This window comes from Schistocerca gregaria, chromosome 5 (genome assembly GCF_023897955.1).
Source record: "Schistocerca gregaria isolate iqSchGreg1 chromosome 5, iqSchGreg1.2, whole genome shotgun sequence".
NCBI lineage: Eukaryota > Metazoa > Arthropoda > Insecta > Orthoptera > Acrididae > Schistocerca > Schistocerca gregaria.
This window is the reverse complement of record NC_064924.1, coordinates 560,469,123-560,482,702: the sequence shown is the minus strand read 5'-3', so window position 1 is coordinate 560,482,702 and position 13,580 is coordinate 560,469,123.

Sequence of the window (13,580 nt, the reverse complement as noted above, 5' to 3'; positions counted from 1 at the left end):
TGCATAAGGGTATACTATTCAGAAGATACAGTGCAGACAGTGACACTTGGAGATTGTGTTGGCCAGAACAGTATATTGAAGTGTTGATAAAGTATGTACATGAAAGTTTCGGGCATTGTGGGACACTGAAATGTATCCAAAAGAGTCAAGAAAATGTGTACTTCTACAACATTGCTAGGAGAGTGAGAAAGCAAATATCTACATGTGACAGGTGTCAGAGAGTAAAAGTTAGCAATCAAACTTGCAGAGGATATATGCAAAACATCTTGCCAAAGGAACAACTACAACTTGTAGCAGTTGACCTTTATGGATCATTGCCTAAGGCTAAAGGAGGATTTTGTTACATATTTGTCATGGTGGATCTTTTTTCAAAATTCATTAAACTATATCCATTGAAGAAAGCAACAAGTAAGAACATCATTTTGAAAATTAGAAGAGACTATTTCACAAAGGTGGGAAAACCAAAGAGCATGCTCTCTGACAATGGAGCACAATTTACTTCTAAAATTTGGAAAACATTTGTGGAGGATGAGAACATAAACCATATTCTGATCTCTGCGTATCACCCGTCCAGCAATCCGGCTGAACGTTACATGAGAGAAATAGGGAGATTATTTAGAACTTATTGCAACAAAAATCATGTGAGTTGGATAGAGTACGTAGACAGCTTTGAAGATATACTGAACAGCTTACAACATTCGTCTACTGGGTTCTGCCCATATGAAATACTGTATCATAAGAAACCGCCAAATCTGATCAATGAATTAATTGAATTCCCAGCATGTAAAGCTATGAGTCCACAGGAAAGAGAAGAAATAGTCAAGAAAGTAATGGAACAACAGGGGAAACTAAGAAAAAACAAACATGACAAGAAGTTGAAACCTACAAATTTTAAAATTGATGATCTGGTCCTGGTGAAAACACATGAAAAATCCAAAGCGATAAGCAATGAATTAAAGAAATTCTTTGACATCTATATTGGCCCATTCAAAATTCAGTCTATGCCACACCCAAATGCATATAGATTAGTGTACCCAAAGTCAGGAAGACTATTTGGTTTACGTAACATAACTGAACTGAAACCTTATAAACAAGTGTCAAATACCAAGAAAAAAATAAGATAATGTAAAAGCCCTCAGGAGGATACATCCTGTATCAAGTGCATGCCGAGCACTAGGTCTCCGAGCTATGTAGCATTCTATTTTCTTCTTTTCGTTTTCGGATGCTACATCTTTTACTCATCTATAAACCTATAACGAAGTTATCTCTCACTGAAAATACTAGCCATTCTTTTAGTATAAGTTTTTTTGTATGTCATATGATTATTGAGTGACATTGTTTGAAAATAAATAAATAAGTTTAACTGTGTATAAAATTTGAATCCTCCCTTGACTAATGACTAATAATTCTTTAAGCATTTCAGGCAATAGTTATTACTATAATTCCTGATTAATATGTGGTGTAAAACTTTTCCAGATCCATATGTGTGTGTACTCTATGTTATGTAATATTGTAAATAAATTACTGTTAGCATTTTCATTACAGAATAGAATCCAAGGGGATATAAGATAATGGAGGTCATTGTGGTTATGGTCTGTAGAGTATGTATTTGATTTGTGGGTGGTTCTTTGAAGATTATAGGCTTGGTCATGATTTTATTAGTTTGCCAATGAGATATACAAATGGACAATGTTAAGGATGTACACGTGTTACTAAATGGACAAGTTGTACTGTGAAAAATGAGTAAGTTTGTCATTACAAGGTGGTGTGCTAATGAACAATCAGTGAGTTTGTGTTTGATATGATAAAGAGCTAAAGGATATCTGGGACATTTAATATGCTGTATAGTGTATTATGCTGAAATATTAATCAAAAAGAAAGGATACATAAATAATTCATTTTTGTTCATTAACTTTAAGTTGTATATAGCTAAATCCTTACAGTTTAGAGATGCTTAATTTTGTGTGATTTTGTCTATAAATATACTAATAGTGTAGGATAGTATGTTAATGATTTTGATACATTTATACCTGATGTGACCTTAATTGTAACCTGCACGAGTACCTTGCGAAATGAGTTCATCCCTGTTCCTACCTAGAGAACTGTATCAAAGATCCTTACCTGACCTGAAAAAAAAAAAAAAAAATTAAGAAACTGAAAAACTAATAGTGGACTGTGCTATTGCAGTGTAGAGACTGCCAGAAGCAGAGGGGCTGCAGACACAAGATGGACAGCGCATTGGGACGGATGATTGTGAGCTGCCAATTCATTAAGATATGCAACATGCACCAGTGACTGGAGTAACAGCTAAGAAAAAAGAAATTCTATTTTGGAGGGTATTTAGCAGCCATTCATACAAGTTACACTTGTAAGAGTGGCTGGGGGGGGTGTATAACAATACAGCCCGACCCGTGGGTTAACTGAAATGACTGATACCAACTGTTTTTTGATATGTAACTGTGTAGTTATTGGACAATTCAGTGCCCTAGGGATTTGTATGTGTACCTATGTGTATTTATATATTAGTCTGTCGCATTTACTAGTAATATTCTGTATTCGTTGTGAAAAGACTTTTATTGTTGTCATTGTTGTCATTAACGGAATTACATAATAAATGCCAAATTAAATGATTCATCAGCAGGGTGAGCTAAGAAATGTAAAGTAACGGATAATAAGATACTGTAGAAGTATTGGTATAAGTGGTCAGAGCCACTAATTACGATCATTTGGAACAAGAAATGTATTAGTATAGAAAAAGCTTCATTATCTTGAGAAACAGCTTTTTAAGTGATTACCAAGCAATGTATTCGTACTTGTTATTCATTTTATATCCTATTTTGAAATTAATGTACTTTGTAAACACATTTTGATTAACTCTCCAATTGTTTGCATCACACAATGTTCAGATTTTTCGTATTTCAGGGCGTATTTGTAACTTCCTTGTATACAGTCTGATAGAAAGCAGAATTTGTGATGTCATTAAATGTTAGTATCTGAAACCGAACTGTAATTAATTAAATAACTCAAAATTCACAAAAGACATTATTGTAATTAGAACCATATCGATTTTTAATATTTAAACCTAGTGATGACACTACAAAAATTACGTCAATTAATATTGTTAATTTTTCCTTATTCGGATGTAATGTCTGTTCGCAAACATTTTGTACATTTTAATTGTAACTTTGAAATTCTTCAGAATTAATAATGCAATATTTTGTGAGTGATTGTTAAAATTCTATATAAGCAGAGATGATGCGAGGTCAGAGTCAGTCAGTTGTTTGTGATGATTTCGGCTGGAGAGTCTGTACAAGTGACGTCTGTAAATAAATAATGTGAAGTGTGAAGAATTCTCCGATTTCTTCATCTAAAAATGAACCCCCAAAATTTAAGTTTATAAATATAAAGCTGCTCGACGAACAAGTAGCTTTATAAGTTCCAACTGCCGTTTCGTTTCCACTGTCATTCCAACCTCTACTAGTACGATAATGAAGACGCGTTTATGCAATAAGCGTTAAAAATTATTTACAAGGCATACGTGACAACGTCAGTCTCCTTTATATATTCATACATACGATATACAACTTATCACGTGATACCTAATTTTGTTTGTAGATCACGGCAAAGTATGTGGATGGGTTCTTGTAAGGTGCGAAATTATAGCCATCTTGCAAAGTGTTTGAATTTCATGTTTGAACATCGAAACTATTATCTCGAACCATATAACCATTTAACCATATAAGTTTTGATTGAAAAAAGCGTGAGGCGTGTTTTAAGACAACGAGGTACACATCTACATGTACGTGGTTACTCTGAAATTCACACTTAATTTCCTGCTAGAGGGGTCAACGAACAATTTCCATACTACTGCTCTACCACCCCATTCCCGAATGGCGCGTGTGAAAAAGAAAACACCTAAATCTTTCCGTTCGAGCTCTGATTTCTCTTATTTTATTATGATGATCATTTCTCCCTACCTAGGTGGATGTCAACAAAACATTTTCGCATTCAGAAGAGAAAGTTGGTGATTGAAATTTCGTAAATAGATCTTGCTGCAAAGAAAACTGCCTTTGTTTCAGTGACTGCTACCCCAACTCGCGTATCATAACAGTGACACTCTCACCCATGTTGCGCTATAACACGAAACGAGCTGCTCTTCTTTGCACTTTTTAGATGTCCTACCTGGAAAGGACCCCATACCGCGCAGCAATATTCCAGCAGAGGACGGACAAGTGTAATGTAGGCTGTCTCTTTAGTGGGTTTGTTGCATCTTCTAACTGTTCTGCCAACAAACAGCAGTCTTTGTTTCGTCTTCCCCACAATATTATCTATGTGGTCTTCCCAATTTAAGTTGCTCGTAATCGTAATTCCAAGGTATTTGGTCGAATTGACAGCCCTTAGTTATGTGCGATTTATCGTATACCCTAAATTTATCCGATTTCTTTTAGTACTCACGCGGATGACCTCTCACTGTTCTTTGTTTAGTGCCATTTGCCACTTTTCGCACCACACAGAAATTCTCTTTAGATAATTTTGTAATTAGAATTGATCGTTTGATGATTTTATTAGACGGTAAATTACAGCGTCATCTGCAAACAATCTAAGGGGGCTGCTCAGATTATCGCCTAGATCATTTATGTAAATCAGGAACAGCAGAGGGCCTATGACACTGCCTTGCAGAACGCCAATTATCACTTCTATTCTACTCGATGATTTACCGTCTGTCACTACGAACTGTGACCTCTCTGAGAGGAAATCACGAATTCAGCCACACAACTGAGATGATAGTCCACATGCACGCAATTTGATAACAGTCGCTTTTGAGTAACGGTATCAAAAGCCTCATACACAGGCTCTTACAAAGCCCAGGTGAACTTCAGAGGAACACAGGTCTCACGGAGTGCATCATTTTTTGGTCAAGAAACAAATTTCTTTCTAGTCCGTCGTTTACGTCCTATATGGATGAATGAAGTGCACTGGTCTCGTACGCAACAGACAGTAGTCACATCGTAGCTAGTAGTTGTTCTGATTCTTTGCCTTCAGTATGTCTTAGCCGCTGTTATTTTTGTTGTTGTTACACGTTGCATTTTGTATCCAGTGTGGACTAATAATTTTTTAAGCTCAGTGACATGAGAAAGGGTTATGGTGATGCGAACGGCTGAGTAGGAGACTCTGCGATCTTCGCTTTCCTAGAAGAAACTAGTCACACAGCAGTAACGTTGCTGCATTTTATTGGCAGCCTTCGAGAAAGGCGGAGTCCTCGTGTTAAGCAAGCGTCGCATGAGAACATCGGACGCTAAGGATGCCTTATGGAAAGGCGTACTAAACCACTACTCGTGTACAGTGCTGTAGCTACAAGCCACATTACTTCATGGGAATAAAGAGCTAACTGTGCTGCACAAGAACGATATTTTCTGAATCTGGTTTGATTATGTATCAATAAGTCATTTTCTTCAAGATGACTCCTAATGTTCGAGTACAGTATATGCTCCCGAACCCTACTGCAAAATGAGGTCAGTGATATGGGTCTGTAATTCAATGGGTTACTCATATTTCCTCCCTTGAATATTGGTGTGACCTGTGCTACTTTCCAGTCTTTAGGGACAGACCTTTCTTCAAGTGAGTGGTTGTATATGATTGCTAAGAAAGGCGCTATTGTGTTTGCATACCCTGAAAGTAACCTGATTGGTATACCTTCTGGACCGGAAGACTTGCCTTTCGTAAGTGATTTGAGTTGCTTCGCAACACCTAAGGTATCTACTTTTATGTCTCTCACGCTAACAGCTGTTCTGGTTTCGTATCCTGGAATATTTACTTCGTCTTCTTTCGTAAATGAATTACGGAAAACTGTATTTAGTAACTCCGCTTTAGTGGCGCCATCATCGGTAAAAATTCCCATCACTATCACGCAGTGACAGTGTTAACTGTTTTTTGCCACTGGTGTACTTTACAAACGACCAGAATCACTTTGGCTTTTCTACCATATGTTGAGACAATTGTTTCATTGCGGAAACTATTAAAAGCATCTGGCATTGACGGCCGCACTAAATTTCGAGCTTCCGTGTAACTTAGCCAGTCCTTGGAATTTTGCGTTTCTTTGAATCTGGCAAGCTTTTTTCGTTGCTTCTGCAACAGTGTTCTGACTTGTTTTGTGTACCATGGTGATTCAGTCCCGTCTCTTATTAACTTATGCGGTATGCATTTATCTATTGCTGCCGATACTGTATCTTTGAATTTGAGCCACATCTGGTCTACACGTACATAATTAGCTTGGAAGTAATGGAGACCCCTCTCTTAGGAAGGTATCATGCTAATTTTTATCAGCTGTTTTAAATAGATATATATTTCTTTTATTTTTGGTGGTTTTGGTTGATGTGGTTCTGAGCCTCGCTATAATGACCTTGTGTTCACTAATCCCTGTATCCGTCATGATGCTCTCTATTAGATCAGAATTGTTTGTGGTTAAGAGGTCAAGTGTGTTTTCGCAACCATTTAAAATTCGTGTGAGATCATGAACTAATTGCCCAAAGTAATTTTCAGATTAAGCATTTAGTAGAATTTCGGAAGATGTTTTCTGTCTTTCACCGGCTTTGAACATGTATTTTCTCCGACAAATCAATGGTAGGTTGGAGTCTTCACCAATTATAACTGTATTATTGGGTTACTTATTTTTAATGAGATTCAAATTTTCTTTGAAGCATTAAGGGTCTTCTGAGTGGGAGGGGGGTCGGTAGAAGGAGCTAATTATTATTTTAGTACAGCTTCTGAGTATAACGTCTACCCATAGTAATTCGCAGAAACTATCTATTTCAGCTTCACTACAAGACAAACTACTACCAACAGACACAAACACACCACCACCTACTTTATTTAATCTACCATTTCTGAACACGGTTTGCGCCTATGTAAAAATTAAGGCAGAATTTATCTCCGGCTTCAGCCAGCTTTCTGTTCTTATAACGATTTCAGGTTCAGTGCTTTCTATCAACGCTTGAAGCTCTGGTATCTTTCCACCACAGCTACGACAATTTACAACTACAATACTGACTGTTGCTTGGTCGATTCTCTTTGTTTCTTTGTCCTGCACTCTTTGAGACTGGAGCCCTTTTTTATCTTTCCCGAGGCTATCTAACCTAAGAAACCGTCCAGTCTACGCCACATAGCCCCTGCTCCCCGTGTAGCCGCCTCCTGTGTGTTTAAAATTATTTATCAATACCTTCAGCTGCTGACGGGCGTTGATATATGTCAACAGAGACATGTCCGAAAGAACGGACATCATATCAATATAATCCTCCTGTGGGTAGTAGATGCCTGCTCTACTTAGCAGAACCCGAAAGCACACCACCCTATGGAGCAAGTCGAGGGATCTGCATCCTACACGGTCGCAGAACCGTCTGAGCCTCTGATTCAGACCCTCCACTCGGCTCTGTACCAAAGGTCCGCAATCAGTCCTGTCGACGATGCTGCAGATGGTGAGCTCTGCCTTCATCTCGCCAGCAAGACTGGCAGTCTTCACCAACTTAGATAACCGCCAGAAAGCAGAGAGAATCTCTTCCGGTCCATAGCGTCAACGTCATTAGTGATTGCAGTCTTTCTCGGCGTATTCCACTGATAAATTCTTCTCGGGTGACCAGCCGAGTGGTGGCGTCGTCTTGCCGCAACGTTTCAATGAGTTTCGTACCCATCACTTCGCCAGAAGATGACGGGTACGAAATTCATTGAAAGGTTGCAACAAGACGACGCCACCACTCGGCTGATAACCCGTGAAGAATACACCACGTCATTAGTGCCGATATGAGGCACCACTTGCAACTGGAAGCACGCTGTGCCCTTCATGGCACCCGGAAGGACCCTTTCCACGTCTTGGATGACTCCCCCCGGTGTTCACACGGAGTGCACATTGGCTTGCTTTCCGTCCTTAGCTGCTTCAGTCTGGAACCGCGCGACCGCTACGGTCGCAGGTTCGACTCCTGCCTCAGCCATAGATGTGTGTGATGTCCTTAGGTTAGTTAGGTTTAAGTAGTTCTAAGTTCTAGGGGACATATGACCTCAGATGTTAAGTCCCATAGTGCTCAGAGCCATTTGAACCATTTGAAGACCGGTCTCTGTCGTAACAGGCAAGGCCACCCTTGCTGGCTCAGAAGTAATTTCAGCAGTGGGACGTGCCTCAGACCTGTTACGGAGGCGGCCAGCACCAACTTTCGCCTTCCGTCCAGGGATTCTCGACCCCGCCACGGTTCGCCAATCACTGTCAGGCAAGCGTCGACCGACAGGGACGTCCGAATCCGAGGGCGCATTGGCATCAGAGATCCCAGGCGGTGCTACAGGTTCCAGAGGAGCCATAGCGCGCACCTCGGGTGTCCCAATGTCATCGCGGCCCAGGATAACAGCCTGGAGCCCGTCGACCACGGCCAACACAGCTTCCAGCTGTTTACGGACGGCGGCCAATTCCCCCTGAATCCGTACAAAACAGGCGCAGTCCCTGTCCATCCACAACAATGCTTTTTTCCTCTCTTTTATCTCACAAGCCGTTCAGAACAAACAGATGACGACGACTAGGCGAATTTACAGTATAATGGGTAACAAAACGCGATGCTACAACTCGCAAATACTGTAATACGCCGGTAATTTGTGAATGAAGCTATGGAAGTACCCAACAACACGCAAAGAAATTAAGAATTAAACTATAAACAAATAAGTGAGCTAAGAGTGCGACTTGCTTCTGGCTGCTGCTTATACAACGGCGGCAGGAAGCTATATGTAAAAAATACCAACCACAGTGTCCAATAACGAATAGAATGCCATTTTCAGGTAAACAGATGCCGTTTTTTTAAGTCAAACGTGGCATGTGCACCACTATTTGTCTTCCTTTGTTTAGTTTCTCGCACATGCTCTAAGACTCCCGGCACAAGTACGTACATTGTGCAATAGCAGCGTGTTACAACTGTATGAAACAGTGAACACCTATCAAATAATGTGCTGTACGTGCAAAGACGCGTAATTAATCTCTGGAGCGCTCCTGCTCCGTTAATTCGTAAGCACTGTCTTTTATCAGAGCACCGATTAAAGGGGAAAGTATTTGTCGGAAGTTATCTCCAGAGAGAAGAGCGAGATAGTTCAGTAGTCAAACATGACGCACCATACTTTATGTCATGTACAATTAAAGATAGTGCAAACAAAAATTCATTCAGATGAAACCATGTTACAGTGCACAATTTAAAGTCTTGATATAAACCATGAGAAAAAAAATCTGGAAAGAAAGAATACTCATCAATCGTAAATGAAAGAAAGTAGCTCTTCCGAGAATAAATTGCTAAATTTAGGGCGTCTGTAGACCGGGAAATAATGAAAAAGTGAGAAACAACCAGTAAAACGTAGGTACTGAAGTTCCATTTTACTGTTCATTGATGAAAGCAGAAAATAATAAGAAGGATGTAAATCTGTCCTGATCTTAGAAAATTTTAATTTAAACAGTCGACACTATTGCTGTAGTAAAGCCAATGAAACCTGCAAAGACTCTGCAAGTTTAGCGCAATTACTCTCTTAAATGTACGTGCTGTGAGCTCGTCAAGAGGGTTGTATACAATAGAATTTAGAAACGTACTGACACTGTTAATCATCCTGAACCTACTGGTTTTAAGGTTAACTGAAGTTGCTGCGAACAAGTCCAAGTTTTGACGTAATGCACTGAACCAAAATTCCAGAAGGACTTAAAAAAGATCAGTTGTCAACGTGAACTTGTTTTTCGCTTATAAGACTGTTTGGCTAGACGTTCTCATAATAAAAATAATGATTCCCTGTCAAAAACTTAGAATTCGCGTAGGAAACGTAATGAAATATTGATACTTCATTGTCATCATTGTAGCCGCGAGGAGTGGCCGTGCGGTTAGAGGCGCTACAGTCTGGAACCGCGCGACCGCTACGTCGCAGATTTGAATCCTGCCTCGGGCATGGATGTGTCTGATGTCCTTAGGTAAGTTAGGTTTGAGTAGTTCTAAGTTACAGGGGACTGATGACCTCAGAAGTTAAGTCCCATAGTACTGAGATCCATTTGTACCATAGCATGCCTGTAACAACCTCGTAGACATGTTGCTGTGCTTATAATATGGAAATAGCCACCTGAATCACAAGAAATAAGTGAAAAACTACTCAGTCTGAGAACAGATTTCGCCACGCTGAATGAACGTTGTACGAAATGATGACAAAGTAACTTCATCGATCACTGGTTTTGAAAAGGAAAATACTGCCAACTCAATCAGGACTAAATATGAGAAATAACATAATAAGGAAAGTAACATGAACAACATGAGGATCGCACCGCTCAATCCATTGTGTATTTTATTAGTCGACCTCTACGTTATTGCACCTGGTAATTACGGCGATTCGGCGCGCTTACCTTAGGTCAGGGCGTAATCGCGGTTGCTATTACACTCATGTTCAGAAAAAACAGAACTCCTTGAACGCCTAGAGATAGGACGGTCATATTTACAAGCCAATTACATTAGTATGTTCTGCATAAATGATTAGCATGTCGGCCCGTGAGTTCAAGGTCAACATCGACATCGCGGCGCTGCCCCACCTATCGGTATAATGTGGCTGCGACTCTCGTTGTTGCTATAAACCGAAGTATGACTTGAGCTGACGTGCTGGATGCATCACAGACGTATACGCGAACCGTACGTCCAGGCCCCCTTTGCGACTACGCATTATCGGCGTGAAAGAATGTGATGCTTCCATCCGGGAAAACTGCTGCTCATGTGAGCATGTGGGAGGAACAGTTTCGGCAGTGCCACGTGTGTGCGCAGAATGGTTCACGGAAGGCCACCTTTGGCCCTGGCCTGCTAGGTCACCAGACTTGCCGCCAATGGACAGTGTGTGAGATATGGTGAAACGACAGGTGCAGCGCAGTTACCCAATGCCAACCACTATAGATGAATTTTGGAACCAAGTGAGCCCAGCATGGATAGCTGTATCAAAGGACGACATTCACACCGTATACGCGTCGATGTCATCACGCATGGAACACGTTATCAGGACACACGGTGGACGCTGCGCCTACTTGGCAATGAACACACTCTCAACTGAGGTGACTGAAATGCTAATCATTTCTCCAGCACATATTAATGAACATTCTATCTCTAGTCGCTCAAGGCGTTCTGTAACTTCTGAACATGAGTGCATATGTACGACTGTCCTGAAAGCAATGACACTGCGATGTGTTTTCCTTAGTTATTTCTCTACTTACTTAGTGTAATATCACTCCGTGTTCCCAATAATCCCAAGCACAGTAATATCGTGGCCGAGTATTGTGCACAACAACACAAGCACACCTAAAGCGGTCAATGTACACAGAAGCTCTGAAGTCCACACCAACGCATTGGATATAATCACATGCGGACATCGCCTTGCCAAACCTGAGGCAAAAACAGGTCATCAGTAGGTAATATTACTGTCGATTCATTCTTTTTAGGATGAGTACGTCGACTGACCACAGTCCTACTGAGATTAGGCGTAGGTTTTGGAATGTCGGTAGTGGTGGAAGAGGGGGCGTGACGCGAAAAAGAAACGCTCTTCGGTCGCTAGGATGAATGGTGGCGTTTCTAATGACATCCGAGACAACTTCTAGTCGGATGAAGCGAATGGAATATAGCTCTTGCGGAATTCAACATAAAGAATGCTTGCTACTGTAAACTTCTGCGGCAGTTGTCAGCTTGAATTAAAGTTTTCCATGTATATGACATCGTCATGTTGTTTTACAAATCAATGTTTACAACACTGTCTCGGAAACATTGGTTTATAAAACATGACGATGCAGTCATATACCTCGAAAACCCTTATCTAAGATGCAACATTTCATTTAAAAGTGTTATTAGTAAGTAACTAAGTATTTCCAGGTAATCGTCTGCTATGAGCATTTCAGGAAGGTCCAGCGTATCGTGTCTCATAACCTGTAGGCGCCCGTCTCTCATGAAGTCATATCTGCAGTTTGTTAATGTATCTGCAGTTCATACTGGCATTCTCTTTCCATCTCTTTCTTTTTAATTGCAATTCACTGTCCGTACGAGACACAAGCCACCGAGTCGTCTCCGTGCTGTATCTTTCCATGGCGACAAAGGCTGACGTCAGCGTACAGTGAACCTGTCCCATATGATGACGATTGGACCATGGAGGAGTTCGCTGAGCTCTGGATACGCGAATGTCTTCCAGCAAACTATTTACATGGCCCGTACTGAAGCACCTTCCTTGCCAGAATACTGCTACAAAATAGAAATGAGCTAACTCTTTCAAACTATGAAGTAGTATAGAAATGGTAGCTTACTCGCAAGAGACAAAGTCGTGGGGCAGCGATATGCACATATACAGATGGGGGTAGTACAACGCACGCAAGGATAAAAGGGCACAGCATTGTCGGAGCTGTCATTTGTGCTTAGGTTATACACGTGAAAAAGTTTCCGACGTGATTGTGGCCGCACGACAGGAATTAACAGATTCTGAACGCGGAGTGGTTGTTGAAGTTAGAGGCATAGGACATTTAATTTAGGAAAACGTTAGGGAATTCAGTATTCCGAAATCCACAGTGTCAAGAGTGTGTCGAGAATTTTAGGCATTACCTCTCACCATGGACAACGCAGTGACCGATGTCTAAGAGACATGCAGCATTTGATGACACAATTGCAAAGCCAATGTGGGACGTACGACGCACGAATTCGTTTCGACAGTTCTGCGATATTTGGTGCTAATGGGCTTTAGTAGCAGACGACCGACCTGAGTGCCTTTCCTAACAGCACGACATCGCCTGCAGCGCCTCTCCTGGGCCCGTGACGATATTGCCTGGATCCCAGACGACTGAAAAACCGCCGACTGGTCAGAGGAATCCAGATTTCAGTTGGTAAGAGATGACGGTAGAGTTCGAGTGTGGTGCGGGCATCACGAAGACATGGAGTCAAATTGTCAACAACGTACTGTGCAAGTTGCTGGTGGCTGCAGAACGGTGCGGCGTGTATTTGCATGGAACCGATCATTGACTGTACTTGGTTATGGTCAGCTACTTGGTGAGCATTTGCAGCCATTCGTGGAATTCATGTTTCCATACAAGGATGGAATTGTTATGGATGACAATGCGCCATTTCACTGGTCGACAGCTGTTCGAGATGGGTTTGAAGAACATTTTGGATGATTTGACTACCCACCTAACACTTATGGGACGTAATGGAGAGGTCAGTCCGTTTACAAAATCCTGCACCAGCAACACTTTCGTAATTATGGACGACATATGGAGTCAATGCCACGTCGAGCTACTGCACTACACTGGGTAAAAGGAGGAAAGATACTATATTAGTAGGTATCTCATCACTTCTCTCACTTAAGTGTAAATTATCTGGTTCAAATTGTTCAAATGGCTCTGAGCACTTTGGGACTTAACAAAAAAAAAAAATGGTTCAAATGGCTCTGAGCTCTATGGGACTCAACATCTGAGGTCATCAGTCCCCTAGAACTTAGAACTGTTTAAACCTAATTAACCTAAGGACATCACACACATCCATGCCCGAGGCAGGATTAGAACCTGCGACCGTAGCAGT